Source organism: Scophthalmus maximus, chromosome 9 (assembly GCF_022379125.1).
Source record: "Scophthalmus maximus strain ysfricsl-2021 chromosome 9, ASM2237912v1, whole genome shotgun sequence".
NCBI lineage: Eukaryota > Metazoa > Chordata > Actinopteri > Pleuronectiformes > Scophthalmidae > Scophthalmus > Scophthalmus maximus.
The window spans coordinates 2,246,144-2,259,962 of record NC_061523.1 but is presented as its reverse complement, the minus strand read 5'-3'; positions in this window follow the sequence as shown (position 1 = coordinate 2,259,962).

The window sequence follows — 13,819 nt, the reverse complement described above, 5'->3', positions numbered from 1 at the left end:
AACCTTATTGTTACTGTTATATATCTTATAACATCATAAAGAAATTACATTACAAGAAATTAAATCGGCTCAAATCCTTGTTCTTGAGCTTTTGACACTATCACACGGTCTTTATCAGAAAATTGAGTTTTCCCAGTTGTCATGGAACTAAAGATATTCAAACTTTGCGCTATGAGCACATTAAGTTGAGCTTCAGTTACTTTTGATATGTGGAAACAGCAGCTGAATTACCAGTACCACTTACTTGGTTGTGGAGGTCTTTGGATGAAAAAGCAGCAAAATCCTGAAACAGTGCATCTTCAGCACTTTCTGAGCAAAGAAAATCTTTAATAGGAAGAAAACTACTTTGTATTCCCTTACATGTGGATGCAAGTAAACTTTTAACAATGGCTTGAGGCAGTCACTTGCACTAGATATTACAAAGTAGAATCAGGACGATTTCATTCTGAAATTTAAGGTCTAAGGCAAGTCGAGTTAACTCATGTTGACAGATTTTCTTTTTTTCAGAAATACCACTTTCTTCTATTAATTTAGCTCTAATCTCTCCAGTCTTAAATAAATACTTAAATAAAATATAAAATTCTGAGGTGATTGCATCAACAACTACACAGCACAGGACACAATACAGGTCAGCACAATTCTGATAACTGAGTAACAGCAAGGTTTCAGTACTATACCACAGGAATGTGTGATGTCATGGTGCTGACCCTCAGCAGGGGGTGATATGGGGCTCCACATTCGAAAACCTGGTACACTAAAGTAAATATGTAATACACTGAAAATGTTTAGATCAGGTAATGTAAGCCATTAAATAAATTTAATATAGTTGGTGGAAAATTCGAGAAAACTCGACAGAAAAAAACAAAACATTATACAATAATGTTCACGCGTCACAGAAGGTGTGAGCAGTTTTTCTACACTGGTTAAAAGTTCCCCCAGAGTAATGTAGGCTTGAGAAAAGACAAACTGTTCGTTCCTATTAAAGTAGTGTGCTGCTGGCTGCCACTTGAGGTGAATGAGAGTGTAAACCCAGTGAAAGCAAATAAAAAACAGAAAATCCTGTTTAAGAATGGACCAAAACTAGACATATCACTTTCTCTTAAGCCACTGAATTAAACTGATAGCCATCGGCATTGTCACAGACTGAATAAGGAACTAAATAGATCTCCCAGTGCGTATCCACACACACACACACACACACACACACACACACACACGCACGCATGCACGCATACACGCGAGGACGCTCACACACACACACACATTTTTATCCTGAATTCTGCACCTACAACTACAGTATAGTGACTGATTCATCTGATTCATTACTTATAATAGGGTTAGGGTTTGTCATCTTGAAAAAGAAAGAAAAATCTGAAAAGTTATTATATTTGTGACAGAGGAAAAAAACACGAGATAATAGAAGTATTATCATAGGAAAATGATATCGTCCCTGTTTTGACCTGTGAGAGAATAGCCTTCTAGCATCCTTATGCATCTATTTTTATACCAGCAAAAGATAAGCCTTGAATTTTTATTTGTGACAACTCATTGTCTGGTCAGAGACTGAGCTAATACTTGCTATTTTGCGAAAATAAAGCCAGTTAGCTGAGACAATGCTAGCGTGTACCCAGTGTGTTTAGCTGGATTTTCCTTCTTTGGGCTGCAAATTGGCAAAGATGCACAGGGGGTTGCTTGGATACATTTCTGTGCATAATTATTTGATATTTTATGTGTTTATTTTCTGCGGAATCAACTTGGTTGCACAGCAGTTTGGGTTGTGCCCAAAGAAGCGACATTCAGCTGCACCGGCACCACTTGTGACATGTGAATGAACTTTAGCTTTACTGTTTCTACACAAGGACACTTGGGCACCAAAACAGCAATAGAAAAGAAAACCAAAGCACCACTATGACATAAGAGACACAAAAAGGCTTTATTGTCAATGTAATTGAACAACAAACCATCTTTTTTGCCTTCTGTAGTCCTCACCAGGTATGGGAGGGTGGTGTGTGTGTGTGAGTGTGTGTGTATGCGTGTCTTGTAAAAGTTCACAGAGAGGGCAGTTTGGATTTTCCGAGTTTCCTCAGGGAGAAAAGCCTCTGCCTTTTATCACCAGATGGGAGGTGTCAAGGTGTACATGTCAGATCCTTTGTAATGTGGGTCCCCAGGAATCTGATGTTGTTCACACTTTTCCTGATTGTATAATAATTGAAACTAATATACTTAACATGTCACAATAAGATTTAAATGCTGCTCTGAACTCAACATGTCAGGACCTGGAAGAAACACTTTGTTTTGCAGATTGTCATGTGGTTCCTCCGTTTATCATCACTGTGAGGACAAGAACCTAGGTTCAGAGCTGGCCTGTCATTGGAGGAGGATGTCCTCAAAACTATGATAAAAATCACACACATACAGAAACACAGAAACAAACGCACACACACACACATGCACACACACACACACACACACACACAAACGCACGCACGCACGAACGCACGCACGCCCAGCTGTCAAGTATAACATCAGAGCTCCAGGCAGAGAAATGTGGCATGTGTGCAGCAGCAGAAAAAAGCAAATAAAGCAAATAGTGTTATCAGTAATTTAACAGCAGGCTGATATGGCCTATTGATCTGTCCAGTGGAATCTTTTATCTCCACAACACAATGTATCCACTCTGCTGTTTATGACCCCACCCCACCGCACCACTAGCACCACACACAGTCTATTACAAGCCTTGGGTTTATCAACACACACTGTAGAGACACGCGGACCACAATATAAACACACACACACACACACACACACACACACACGAACACAGGGGAGCAACGTCACACAACTGGACTGAGAATTTTGATGGTCCTGAGTCCTCTTTTGCGATCTACCACTAGGAGTCATTAAAGTAAAATTTTGCTGCGAGTCAAATGTAACACATTCCAGTTCAGAATCATTTGTCATTTGCTCATTGTGGCTGAACTGGTGCAGTGGTGGAAAGCAATGTTTAGTCAAATGCTGTAATTAAGTACAATTCTGAGGTATTTTTTATGCTACTTTATAAATCCACCCCACCACATGTAAAAGCAAAATATTTTATTTTCTACTTTTTACAGCTTTAGTTACTAGTAAGGGTGAACATTTTACACTTTGGATGATAGAACCTCCTGGCGACCCCTCAGATTTATCTGGTGTCCTTTGATATAAAACTATCTGTGATAGGCACTTATTATCACATCCTGGACTCCACCCTGTCATTCCAGTCACACATCAAACTCATCCCCAAATCTTCCTTTTATTACCTCAAGAACATCTCCAGACTCCGGCCTTCACTCTCCGTCTCTGTGGCAGTGACACTCATTCATGCATCCATTTCATCCCGCTTGGACTACTGCAACCTCAGAGATCCGAAAAGCCCCCTCTCTGGACATCTTCCAAAAACTACTAAAACCTGTTCACCAAGGCCTACAATCCCCCATGACTTTTGTATCTGTGTGTATGTTTGGGTGAATAGTAAAGCGAACTTGGGTCCCTTGGAAGGTGCTATATGAAATGAAGTTATTATTATTATTATTATTATTATTATTTAAACAACTTTAAACTCTGGGTAAAGTCATGTTTCTTGGCTTGTCAAGTCAGACAAAGCCTCATTATGTTGATGGTAAATGGGCTGTATTTATATAGCACTTTTGTAATCTTATTGACCACACACATTCATACAGCGCTGTTATTTACCAAGGTTTTTCTGTCATATTCATACACATTCATATTCAAGAGACATCAGAGGCAATTTAGGGTTAAGTGTCTGGCCCAAGGACACATCAGTGGACTAGGGGAAGCTGGGATCCAATCGTCGACCTTCGGGTTTAGTGGACAACCCATTCGACCTCCAGTGCCACAGCCACACGTTGATATTGTTGACGTAAGATATCAGAGTTATGACTGTTGTGGGAGCCAAGTTACACTGCGACATATTCATATTCATGCTTAGTTTAGAATGAGTGCAGTTTAGACTCAGGGTCCATGAAGCGCATGAAAGGGTTGGCACCTCAAATCAAGCTGTTGCGGAACGCCTATTTGGCTCCCAGGCGTCAACCTCTGCCCCCGCAGAATATTCCCGTGTTCCAGGGGGGACAACCACCGAACCCTCAGAACGTTCCCCGGTGCCGAAGAGAAGCACCGAACCCTCAGAATGTTCAGAGCCCTGCAGCTTCAATGTGAAGAGGGATTCTACTTTAAGTGCTGCTGTTACTAGGGCAATGTTAATCTACGACCCAACGACAAACATTTGGGCTGAGTAACAGAAAATAATTTTAACCTGGAATGTAAGTAATTAATAAATTGTCTGTTGAATTAATTTTGTTTGAAAATATTAAATATACAAACATGTGGGCTGAGTAACAGTAAGTAATTTTAACCTGTACTGTAAGTAAATAATAAATCTGAAAATTAAACGCAAATGCGACGTATTCTGGCCCGTTTTGTGCAACCACATTCAACATGACGTAGCAAACATGGAGACTTACACAGAGGTTGGGTCCACCTAACGTAACTTTATTTAACTCTTTCATAGTTGACGAAAAAACATTAGTTCTTTGTTGCAGGTGATTATACATAAATGAACACATAGTTATGGACTATATAGTCAAAATCTGTGAATAAGTTTGCCTAAATATTACACACTGCAGCATTATATTTGTCAGTATGATATTAAAACTAATTTCATAGTGTAATTGCAATAGAAAAAAAAACACCGTCCGCATATATATTGTTCCCCTTTAAGTTTCTCAGTATAACATTGTAAAAACTTCAATTCATCTCTTCAGTGTTTTTACCTCAAAGGGGTGTTGACAATTTCCTCAGGAGCTCTGAGGAGAAGTACCTGCGTCGTTACTGCCGCATCTTTACGGCAATAATACTACCTGGAACCGCTAGAGGCACAAAAGTTGTGTGTTGCTTCTTTAATGAATCACTCATTATAATTACCAACAAATGATGAGCCTCTGGCTGTGGCACAACCCATCACTTTTTCCATTAATCAGATGTTTGAGAATATTGTTAGTGGTTACATGAGGCCCAGTAACACAGTGTGTCACAGTCAGACAGGTAAGCACTCACTCAGACTGCAACACCTCCACATCTCAGCAAGAAACTACTCTCCTGTTTACCTCTTCAGTTCACCATGTCTCTGTTTACTGCTTGTCATATTACCCGACACACACACACACACACACACACACACACCAGGCCTCCTCCATTCACTGTATCTTTTCTCTGCTCTATTTGTCCATTCTATCCATCACAGAATTAAATGACAAGCACTGCAGTTAAAATGCCCAATAAATCCATGTTCATCAAGCAGTGTGCAGCAATTATATCTCCTTTATGGCAGCCCCCGTTGCCAGCGGTCTCGCAAATCTTTTGTTAATTAAGATCATCCCATTAAGGAGCTAATTAACAATTAGCATAAACATAATTAGTGAATGCTGACATTTGGCGTGCACCATTGTTGAAATAATTTCTAGAAATTGCCCTCAGAGAGGTTTTTGTCAGAGGGGGATAATGGCAGCACTTTGTCACACACACACACACACACACACACACACACACACACACAGTGATACACACAAAAAGGCAAACACACAGAATGCTGGTTGGTTAATTGCCACAGTGTGTGTGTGTGTGTGCGCGTGTAGGAAAGAGAGAGACAGTTGTGAATGCCAAAAGATGACGGAATGATTGTCATTGTGCTGAAGACAGAGTTCAAACTGTCATGTTCTTTCTTGCCTCCAGTGTCAGTTTCAAAAAAGTTGATACATTGCTTTTATTCTTGTGCATTTATGTGCAATTGTACCTTTGCATTGACCTTGTGTTCTGTATGAACACAGTCAGATTTTAATAGACTAGATATAGTCAAAATCATCTAATTCATATCGGGGTGTAAGGGAGATGCCAGCAGATCTTTGACCAGAGATCTTTGTGAGGGAAAGAGGTCCAAAAGAGAAGTGAGGATAGTGAGATATACCACCAGTGAAATGAATACGTAATAAGTAATTTCTTGCATTTCACAGTTAACATATTTTTCTTATGATGATGTTTTTTTTGATACACAACATGACAGGAGCTATGCAGATCCATTTAGGACATCCTGGGACAGACTGGCATTGCAGTGTCCCCGTGCTTTTGCTCTGGACATTACAGAGACCACATAGTAAATGTATATATTATTGTATGATTTCTTCTGTTACTGTAAATGCACTGGACAGTGTAACATGCATCACTTCCTGTGCCTCTCAGGACTGTTACCACAAAAAGTGAATGAGAGTAAAGTCTTTGACTAAACAGTCAAAGCCTGCTGACAGAAATCCAGCTGCCCAACCCACTCCCCCAACACACACACACACAAACACACACACACACGCACAAACACTGACCAGTCTCCTATCATCTTCTCTCCTCTCCAATGGGCAGCAGTCTTTAGAAAATTAACTTTGAGAAGTCTGGAAGAGACATACAATTCATCACATACAACTCCGTCAACCACAACGCTATTAGAGAGAAAGGGTGGAACGTGTGCGTGTGTGTGTGTGTGTGTGTGTGTGTGTGTGTGTGTGTGTGTGTGCAACTCACAGAAGCACTTACTGTAGGTGAGGTTGGTGTGCCTGTGCATCTCAGTGTGTGCGTGCTTGCGTGCGTGCGTGTGCATGTTGCCATCTTCACAGAGGCTTTGATAAATGTGTCTATTTGGTGGTGTGTTTCAGGCACACTGGCTGTGTGTGATGGATGGATAGAAAGCAGCTGCTAATACGTGGGATGGGACTAAACACTGCTACACCGCTATCACCTACACCCATCCTGCTATTAACACATCAGCTATACATACACAGTGCAAGAGGCCACCACACAGAGCCAATATTATTATTCCTTACTTCTTCACTTTTTACCTACTGACCTAAATGGTGATGGTAGGGATCTTTTTCATTTTTGATTGACAGTGTTGAGTGGCTGTTTTCATATTGTATTCATAACCTTACAATTTGATATGGCCACAGGAGAAATACAATTCTAGGTGGTGTTTTTACATTCAAAATGATATTCCAATTATGCTTTAATTTGCATGTAGAACTGATGAGCTAAACACCTCTATCTACTTGGAAAATCTAGTCTCCCAGTGTTAATATGGTGTGGACTTGTTTCATAGTCTGGGCATGGGGACATGCTTTTTAAAAGTACAATTATAGATTTGAGGTGACACAAAGGAAAAGGTCACAGTACGGTTCAGTCCCTGGCTGCAGTGCTTCTGCCGTGGCAGAGTGCATTGTCAGTGTGTGCAGGTGGGAAGCTGTTGAAGGATCACATTTTTGTTTTTGCACTGACAAGTCTTGGTATTGGTTTATTGAGGCACCTGCAGGGCGGAAAGTTGCCTGAAGAGGTCCAGAGCATGAACCTCTGTGCTCATAGCCTCCTGGAGGAGCTTCTTGCTGCCATACTAAAATATGTGTCAGGGGGCACAAATACAAGTGTTTGTATATTCACCAGATCAACCGAAAGAGTTTAGTAGTGAGTGCCATGGTGCACACTGACTTAGCTCTACAGTATGGGGTGTCAAAGTGGGTATGACCATCCAGAGGAAATGTGTGCGGTTTAGATGCATGATCACAGATCTAAGATGTGCTCCAATTCCATAAAGTTCTAATCCGGCTTTTTACCATCACTTCGTTTGCTCTATGGACTGCGCTGACATAAAGCCCTTCTAACATGATTCCACAGCTGCCATCTACTACCTGAACCCTCTGAAATTTTTTATTGAGTTGATGGTGTAGATTATTGTCCCTCAATGCTAAAGAGACATGCAGCCTAAAAAAACATGTATAGAATAACCTATAGTATGTATAAAATGTTGCTCTCTCTTTGCACACTAATGTCCTTTTGAAGACCAGAAACCAATCAGTACTTGTGCTGGAATACATGTTTTCTGACCGACTGATGTATTCAGAGTGAAATATAAAATAAACGGATAACATAGATCTCCTTCATATGACAGGGAATGAAAATTAGCAGTGCTTTGCTGATGTGATGCTTTAGAGCGGACAATTCCTTAACAAAATTGAAATGAATAAATTTATCAATTTAACAATATGGGCTGGAAACTTTAGGGCTCTTGACATTCTTGGGCACTTGACTGTTTTACCCATTTGGTAATCCAGCCTTGGTGCTCATTTCATCTTTTCAGGTTTATTCATCTCCATTGAGGGTGAACTATATTTACTTATTTAGACATACAATAATGTGTTGTTCCCAAATAACTGAGTACTAAATCATGGCTACAGCAGGTACATTCAGACTCTGTAGACTCAACTGTGCATTGTTAGCAGTGCTGTAGTGATGCAACTCTGCACTGTCTGCTGTTGTGTATATACAAAATGTTTTTGTGTTTATCTTGGAGCACATCTCCAGGTCAACAACGTTCCAGTGACCTTCTACACCTTCGTCCATCCTCCCCCCCCTCATCACCCTGACTCTCCAGGCGAACAAAGAAACTCACAACACAAATCTTTATTAACACTGACACTCACCGGTTTGGTTTTAAACTGCAAATAGCAGTTTTATTATGTCAGTGCATGGTGCATTTAACCACATGTTTCCCTGAATGATTTTCTTTGCAAAGACGTATCCATGTGAAGCAGTGAAATTTGAAGGATGGGGTCTATGTTGGTGGTGTTGCTTCATTGCAGCTAAACCTTCAGTGTCAGTCTGAGGAGACTATTGATTTTAATTAGCGTCTGCCCACAGGGAGCAGGCTGATGATTGGAGAAGAATAGGATGTCCTCAAAACTATGATAAAAATCACACACACACACACACACACACACACACACACACAGAGCTAATTATTATGTTTAATCAGAGTTGGAATGGCTGTAGGTCCTGTCCAAGGTGCTTAGAGGTGGAAGGAAACACGAGACAGAAGGTGGATTTTAATCCACATCTAGCACAAATATTAACCAGATTTTGGGCAATACTGAAAAAGAAAATATGAATCAATGTTGAAGGAACCTGGTTTGTTAAGACAAACAGCTGGTGGTTCTAAGTCTCTAGTTGGTTGTCAGTAAAAACATTAGGATGAAGAATGTGCAAAAAGATTCAAAGAGTGGTGGTGAAAAACAATGCTGGAAACATGATGGAATGTTCCACGTAGATGTGCTGTTTTTTCTGCCACTATTTTTACCCTCTTCAGGAGCGAAAATGCTTCCAAGGACGTTTAAGTCACACACTTCATATATGTCATGTTTTGTTTGTTTTTTTTCACCTCAGCCAAGCATTAAAACAAAAACATTTCAATTCCAAAAAGAGAGATAGAAAGAGACACATGGTCATGGTCTTTTAGAGAACAAAATTCAGTTATAGTTTTATAATATACCATTAATATACTAATATTAACATGATAATTAAAAGCAAGTATTTTCTATAATTATATACAATTGGCCAGCATGAACAAATAAAGTTTGATCCAGTGTTCACGTTGTTACTATGACTTAAAATATTAGTTGACGAACCTGTCTTCAGAAAAAAAATCAGCAGAAATCTTTGAAAATGAAGACTATTCCTAAATTTATTACAAGTTCTGTTGATGAACAAACAGAAACTGAGTCATTTGAAAATTGACAAATTGACATGCGACCTAAATACATTGTTCTTTCGATTTGCAAAACACATCATCATAATAATCACGTTTCTGTTTTCCACAAGTGTGCAAGACAACCAGTGGTCCCTATCAAGAGACCTGAGAGGCCTGTACTGACCATATAGGGATGGAGAGGGTCACAGATGTACTCGGGTGTCTGACCATCGTAAAATAGCAGTGTAAAAACAACAACAAGAAGTTCCCTCAACAGCACTGTAACTGTGTTACAGTAATATAAGAGTGCAAAAGGGAAGAGGCTGGAAAGTGTAGGTGAATAAAACAATCTTTCTGTAAAACAGAAAGTATGAAATTACTCTGTTGTTGTACTAATGACATTGGAATATACATACATTTCTTGACAGGTATAACCACTTACATTTGGTCTGAGATAAAAATGTTGCATCAACAGCAAATCAAAACGTGAGCAGATCAGAGACAAGCAAGCAAACATTTTCTAAGTAAAATATGATAAGATGTTGTTCCAAAGCAGGCTGGGTGAGGTGTAAAGACTCCTCTCTAACATGGGCATCCCTTCATTTCTTTCCTTGTTGCTTCCCAAACGGTTTCCTGTCTAATTCAGAAAATCCAAATCCATCCATCCTTCCCTCTCACCATCCTCCATCCTGGGTAAAACTGTGGGGATTTGTTCTGCTGTTATATTTGCCCCGTTAACCAGCAGGAAGTGTGACCGGTCAGAGTGTATGTGTGTGTGATATCCTCGTCCAATCCGAGCACAGGACGGACTGGATCGCTGTCGCTACACAATTACTGTCAAATGTCAATTTCATGGAGGCAATATTGAGGAGATTAACACTCACTCACACTTTAACACACTTTAACACACACACACACACACACACACACACACACACACACACACACACACACACACACACACACATTGTCATAGGTAATTTTAGGGGACTAGCATTCACTTCCTTGAGACTTACTCTAGCCTAACCCTAAACTAACCTAACCTAACCTTTGGCACTGATAGAGAAATCAACTGTTCCCCAAATATGGACATGGCTTTGTCAGTGACGTAAACACGACAGAGACAGAAACACACAGACAGGAAAAATAACAGAAAGACGGTGACATAGACACAGACTGGGCAGAGATGGAGTGAATGTTAATGTATGGCCTGAGGAAGGGTGAAAGTGAAGGTGACTGAATCCTGTCTAGACTAATGGAAATCTAGCCAACCTTAACCCTATCACTGGAAATCACCTGCACACCACAACATAGCAGCCGGAAATTTCTCATCATATAAACCTTCTTCACAATGTAATTCATATGACCTGCCCCAGCATGCAGCCTGTGTCGCAGCATCTTTACCTTGCTGCATTGAACTAATAATAACTGTCAGACTGACACAGTACTTGTTGTCACAGCTATTAACTCGGTTTGCTTGTAAATTGTTTCCAAATGAATGTTGGTAGACGTGTTTAAGAAACTGAATGTCACCACGCAGGAGTTCAGAAGACCACAGAATTTTTTATTTCATTAAGATAACACTCATTTAGGGGACAGACCTAAAATATTTTATGATACACAACAACAAGGTGACTATTAATTGTATTTAGAAAAACAAATATTTAAGAGAATAGGAACAGCAGCTTACCTGCATGGCTCCAGCAGTGTTGCCAACTTTGTTAGCCTTTCATATTCGGCTGAGCTTAGCATTGTGTTTCTTCTGTGGTAGTGTAGCCATCAGTGGGTATTTCTTCTTGCCCATGAGTGGCTTGCTGGACTTTCAGCTCTTTTGAGTTGGAAATGTCCAACCATTCTACAAAACAAACCTGCTTTCAGAGATCCACCACCCTCTGTATAATGTGCACTCCTTAGGGCTCAAGTTAGAATGGTAGTCTCCTATAACCCATATTGCGAGCACAGTCTGTTCCTGTAGTGGTGACCTTGTTCGTTCTTTTTCCACTGATTTGCAACTTCAAGTAACTGGCTAACTGGCCATATAAAAAATGCCAGCCCTTTCTTTTCACCACATGTAAAGCATGTAAACAAGTGCAGTTGCCATTTCTCATCTATTAGGTCAAAATTAAAGATTTGCTATAAAAAAGTAAATGACGGTTAGGTGGATCTTCATGTGATGGGTTAGGGTTGGGTCATTCCCTCACCATCCGTTAGCCGTCGCTTTTGTGTGTGCGGCGGAAAAAATCAGGGTTTTCGGCTCAGCCCTGACCCTGTAAATCAAATACTACAACACACGACAAAGTGAGTGCAGATGGTAAACATCAGTCGTCGACACGTTAAGAGACGTGCTAGCGGGTGGCGTTGCAACTCTGCGGTTTTGGTCTAGTGGTTAGTGCGTTACCATGGTAACTGACTCTGTGTACCTAACCTGCACGCTGGCAGGTTTTGTTTAAAAACACAGTTTCTCCATAACTCCTCCCTTTTCCTGAACCGGATCTAGCTGTCAAAAAATGAGGTATCCTTTCCTTGTCAACCCGATCGATATGGAAGCAGAACTAATTCAGTAGCCTCACGTCGGGATAGGATTTAGATCCTGTATAGATGCTTTCATTCCCTGACAACTATAGAACGGTACCGTTGCTCTCACAATATATCACATACCCGAACACTGAACAATATTCTCTGGCCTTATTTCCAGCATTTTAATATTGCGGACATGCTCCGACCAGAGCTAATTCTTTGGCCTTAGGTTTATTTTGAACGGGAGTTTTCTGTCAGTTGAAATAGCCGCTGATGTTTTCTTTGGTTAATGTGTGAAATCTGATTAAACCATATGCCTGACCTGTCTGCACTTTATTCATATAATTTATTTTCAGCTGCAGACACATTCATTTTGTGCGTGTGGAATTCACTGAAATTAAAAATAACATTTTTCAGATGTTAGCAACAAGAATCAAACCTCGGCCGCCTGCGCATTGGAGAGTGTCACTAACCATTACACCATTATCGTATACAAGTATTTGGTGGAGAAAATATTACAATGTTTTAAAAGAATTGATTATGTTTTTTCAGTGTTACTCGTTGACTCGTGCAGTAAATGTCTCCGACGTCAACTGTCTCTTCTTATTAGTTGCAGCTGTGATGCTCTGCTTTCTCAGAATGAGAGACACGAATGAGAGAGAGTTGGAGAGACGAAAAGTCCTTTCTCCAACTCTAACAGCGTGATGTAGGAGAACCTTGTTTTCGCCTTGGTTGCCATGGTGACTCGTAGTGTCGGAGCTCCATTGATGATGTATTTTTATAGTCAGCGGGCACGCGCGTAACTCAAAAGAATCAATCCAACTAACTCAGAACACCTTTTCTGGAACCGAAAACTCAGAGTTTCCCATCTCAGAGTAGATCAAGTCAGTGTTCGGCTTAAGTTCAGAGTTTTTTAAACCTTCTTCCTGGAATGCACCCCCGGGCAGAGCAGTGAAATCACAACAACAACAAAGAGAGAACCAACTCTCTCCAAAATCACTTTCTGCCCTTTTAATATTGGGTTTTACTAAGCTTAGCAACATGTTCTTGTTGCCTAATCTCAGGTAGGCAGGTGATAGTAAGCACCGACGTTCAAGTATTAGTAAACTAGGTCTGGCAAAAGGAAAATAATTACTTTCAAAGTAGTAAAACAGACTTCTATGGAAACTGACTTTTTTTTTGCAACCAGTAAGTCGCCCTCTGCTGGTGATTCCAGAGAATAAAGGCATCGGGCACTTCCCCATTGGCTTAATTTTCCCGACCCGGTGACTACGTCCATTTCTATATACAGTCTATGGCAACAACACACAAAGGAGGGAGAGAAAGACATTTTGCCATATCAACATAGGAAAACATAGACGATCCTGGTAGTTTGTATTGTTAGCTCACTGTCATACTGTCATGGGTAACTGGGACACCTACATAGAACATGCTAATGTTCATGTTATTAGCGTTGTAGTGGATGCCTGATTTCAGACCCCTTGGTTTACACTTCATCCCCCCCCAAACATTTGTGTAAAATGGACAAATAGCTTTAGTTGCCTAAACTAAACACACTTCAATTGTAACACCAGTAGTAAATCAGTCTTTTCTACAGCTGCAGTCCTCACTCTGACACATGTGCACGCACGCACGCACGCATGCACACACACACACACACACACACACACACACACACACACACAC